The sequence below is a fragment of the Schistocerca americana genome, unplaced genomic scaffold (genome assembly GCF_021461395.2).
Source record: "Schistocerca americana isolate TAMUIC-IGC-003095 unplaced genomic scaffold, iqSchAmer2.1 HiC_scaffold_1450, whole genome shotgun sequence".
Lineage (NCBI taxonomy): Eukaryota > Metazoa > Arthropoda > Insecta > Orthoptera > Acrididae > Schistocerca > Schistocerca americana.
The window spans coordinates 17,501-22,500 of NW_025725533.1; positions in this window are offsets into that span (position 1 = coordinate 17,501).

Here is a 5,000-nt window from a genome sequence, read left to right on the forward strand (position 1 = left end):
CACCACAAAACACAGCGCCATCTGTAGGTCTCCCGCGGCATGACGTCCTGCAACGACGATACCGCCATCTATGAGACGCCAAGCCGACCAAGACATCGATGGGCCCACAGTGCCCATCTTTCGACCCCACCCACAAAGCCTGCGTCCTCTGTCGACCACAGCACCCCAACGCCAGCGCCTCTGCCGCACGAAATCGTGGACCGGCAATCACTCCACCTGCGCCCCACTCCAACCGCCCAACTCGCAACTCCAGCGGATGAACGGCGGACTTTTCCCGCAGTCGCAATGTGCAATCCACCCCTATAACATGCGTTTCATGAAGAGTTATCTCCAATATGCGACATTCCCGCTGTCCCTATACATGAGCTGCGGGCTGTACCAGTTACGAGCTAGAGACGCGACCGCGTTGCTCTCTGTACGAATGCCGATGCTGAGCGGTCAGCTAGGAGGCGCTCCATCCATGTCGGTACCGGTGAGCGTTGCACTCGCAGTCGCAAGAACGTACGGCAAGTATATTACCTGGAAGAGTCAATGACAGTCCACGCCCCCCTGCGTGGGAAGAGTCTTTCTAGGCCATGACCCACCGGAAGGGCGCAGCGTCCCCCACCCCAGACATGTGACGTCACACCATCGGTATTGACGACTAGACTGATTCCTTATAATCATTTGCCATACACCGGTGGAAGCTGCCGAGACGAGTAACTACATAGCGGGCTCGCCGTGTCACTAATGTACAGAGATACAACAGTTTCGACTGGAACCGGATTAAACGTATACACGGCGCTGATTAGTAATAGATAGAGCCATCAGAATACAGATAATGTATACAACTGTCCGTATACATGCTGAAAGACTCTGCTCACAATCACAACCACACGTCAGCCACACACCCTTATCACGCACTACTCTCTGCCTGTAACACGCACACAGACAATATGTAAGCACCAGCATGGAACAACACCCAGTGCATCCTCTCCGCCACATTAGACAATCCACACTGTCATAACCAGACTGGGAGGTCCACTCAGAAAACAGAATATCCCACCCACCCGACAACCACCATTGCTCAGCCAAGCCACCAACACCCACACATGTCCTACACAGGGGTGCACCCAACATCACAATACTGCCTCCTCTCACAGCACACAAACAATGGCAGGAATGAAAGACACAGGTCTGCCACAAGCATGGAATGAGAGCGCCGCCTGTCATGAGCCAAAGGTGCATCCTGACGTGGCAAATCAGATGATGCCGCAGGCATCCACTTACTATAATCACAATCAACAAACCGGCCGCCCCGCCCCGCCCCCCATTAAACCTTTCCTTACAACAATGTGTACCTTAACCTAACCTATATCGTACCGTAACCTAACCTATATCGTACCGTAACCTAACCTATGTCGTACCGTAACCTAACCTATGTCGTACCGTAACCTAACCTATGTCGTACCGTAACCTAACCTATGTCGTACCGTAACCTAACCTATGTCGTACCGTAACCTAACCTATGTCGTACCGTAACCTAACCTATGTCGTACCGTAACCTAACCTATGTCGTACCGTAACCTAACCTATGTCGTACCGTAACCTAACCTATGTCGTACCGTAACCTAACCTATGTCGTACCGTAACCTAACCTATGTCGTACCGTAACCTAACCTATGTCGTACCGTAACCTAACCTATGTCGTACCGTAACCTAACCTATGTCGTACCTTAACCTAACCTATGTCGTACCTTAACCTACCCTATGTCGTACCTTAACCTAACCTATGTCGTACCTTAACCTAACCTATGTCGTACCTTAACCTAACCTATGTCGTACCTTAACCTAACCTATGTCGTACCTTAACCTAACCTATGTCGTACCTTAACCTAACCTATGTCGTACCTTAACCTAACCTATGTCGTACCTTAACCTAACCTATGTCGTACCTTAACCTAACCTATGTCGTACCTTAACCTAACCTATGTCGTACCTTAACCTAACCTATGTCGTACCTTAACCTAACCTATGTCGTACCTTAACCTAACCTATGTCGTACCTTAACCTAACCTATGTCGTACCTTAACCTAACCTATGTCGTACCTTAACCTAACCTATGTCGTACCTTAACCTAACCTATGTCGTACCTTAACCTAACCTATGTCGTACCTTAACCTAACCTATGTCGTACCTTAACCTAACCTATGTCGTACCTTAACCTAACCTATGTCGTACCTTAACCTAACCTATGTCGTACCTTAACCTAACCTATGTCGTACCTTAACCTAACCTATGTCGTACCTTAACCTAACCTATGTCGTACCTTAACCTAACCTATGTCGTACCTTAACCTAACCTATGTCGTACCTTAACCTAACCTATGTCGTACCTTAACCTAACCTATGTCGTACCTTAACCTAACCTATGTCGTACCTTAACCTAACCTATGTCGTACCTTAACCTAACCTATGTCGTACCTTAACCTAACCTATGTCGTACCTTAACCTAACCTATGTCGTACCTTAACCTAACCTATGTCGTACCTTAACCTAACCTATGTCGTACCTTAACCTAACCTGTATTGCGCCTTAACCTAACCTGTATTGCGCCTTAACGTAACCTGTATTGCGCCTTAACGTAACCTGTATTGCGCCTTAACGTAACCTGTATTGCGCCTTAACGTAACCTGTATTGCGCCTTAACGTAACCTGTATTGCGCCTTAACGTAACCTGTATTGCGCCTTAACGTAACCTGTATTGCGCCTTAACGTAACCTGTATTGCGCCTTAACGTAACCTGTATTGCGCCTTAACGTAACCTGTATTGCGCCTTAACGTAACCTGTATTGCGCCTTAACGTAACCTGTATTGCGCCTTAACGTAACCTGTATTGCGCCTTAACGTAACCTGTATTGCGCCTTAACGTAACCTGTATTGCGCCTTAACGTAACCTGTATTGCGCCTTAACGTAACCTGTATTGCGCCTTAACGTAACCTGTATTGCGCCTTAACGTAACCTGTATTGCGCCTTAACGTAACCTGTATTGCGCCTTAACGTAACCTGTATTGCGCCTTAACGTAACCTGTATTGCGCCTTAACGTAACCTGTATTGCGCCTTAACGTAACCTGTATTGCGCCTTAACGTAACCTGTATTGCGCCTTAACGTAACCTGCATTGCGCCTTAACGTAACCTGCATTGCGCCTTAACGTAACCTGTATTGCGCCTTAACGTAACCTGCATTGCGCCTTAACGTAACCTGCATTGCGCCTTAACGTAACCTGTATTGCGCCTTAACGTAACCTGTATTGCGCCTTAACGTAACCTGTATTGCGCCTTAACGTAACCTGTATTGCGCCTTAACGTAACCTGTATTGCGCCTTAACGTAACCTGTATTGCGCCTTAACGTAACCTGTATTGCGCCTTAACGTAACCTGTATTGCGCCTTAACGTAACCGATATTGCGCCTTAACGTAACCTATATTGCGCCGTAACGTAACCTATATTGCGCCGTAACGTAACCCACATTGCCCCTTAACGTAACCTATATTGCGCCGTAACGTAACCTATATTGCGCCGTAACGTAACCCACATTGCCCCTTAACGTAACCCACATTGCCCCTTAACGTAACCCACATTGCCCCTTAACGTAACCCAACACACGTTGGGCCTTAACCCAACACACGTTGGGCCTTAACCCAACACACGTTGGGCCGTAACCCAACACACGTTGGGCCTTAACCCAACACACGTTGGGCCTTAACCCAACACACGTTGGGCCTTAACCCAACACACGTTGGGCCTTAACCTGCTCTGTAATTGTCATACGACGCGTTAAATTAGTGTAGTGTTGCCTAACTGCAACCCCCGCAATATAGTTTGCTACTCGCACTGCCCGGTCCCCAGTGTATCGCTTCATGTTAAACACCTTGCAGCTATACACTGTAATGTGGATGGCAGCAGGACGTACATGCTCAATGCCCTTTGCAGTTGTTCATTGGCATTTGCAGTTGTTCATTGGCATTCGCATGGCGAAGCACTTAGCCTACGCTGTGGTACGGCCTGTGTCAACTGTCCGCTGATGTTGTACGTCCAAATCACACACTGTACTGCACATTGGTCCTCATGTACTGAATGATACATCGTGGTACATGTGACCGTACAACGACTGCGCCAACAACGGCGAACCATGCGGTCCAAATGTTGTGCACTCAGCTACGTGTCGTCTCCCTATAAGAGCTGGATTGCAGTGTGGTATGCCCTGGATGGCGATCAGCATGAGCCGTCTGTTGATGTAGTGGCGCGTGTTGTCAGACGTAGTCGTCTCTTCTCACACACCGTGATAGCACGGTGCACTGCGTTCCACATCTGCGACATGCGACAGAGGCCGGTTGACAGTCGTTCGCGCAATGGACATCGCATACGTACGGGGGCCACCTTCCACGTGTTCGCTAAGCGTGGACATGTTGTTGCGTGTATGTGGGCAGACAGTGTGTCGTGACACCTGACACAGGCATGCAACAATCGTTGAATTTGCAAATGGCGATGGACGCCTACGTTTGCTGGTGACGTTACGCAAATGAACAACTGGTAAACCGTTGTGGTGCGGTTGTTCTCGCTAGGGGTGAATCAGTGATGGCGACGATCGGTTGAGCTACCAACCGGTTGTTGCAGCGATACCCACCATGCCCACGAACGTGAATGGCATGTGGGTGTGAAGCGATACGCGGCGGTGGCTGGGTGGGACCGTCCCCGGCCGGTGAGGGGGGGCCTCCCGGCGTGTTGGCCGTGCGGTGCGTGGGCGCACGCGCTACAGCCGGCTGGTGGGGGCGGCCAGTGGCAGGCGCGCCGGCCGACGGAGGCGGCAGGCGGCGCAGCTGCGCGCCGGCGCACCCTGCACGCGGCGCCGTGCGGCCAAAGTAGGTCCTCGCGGGCCCGGTGCGAAGCGCGGTGGACATCTGCAGTGTGCTGGTCCGATTGAGGACTGTGTGCGCTGAGGATGCGCCGCCGCCCGG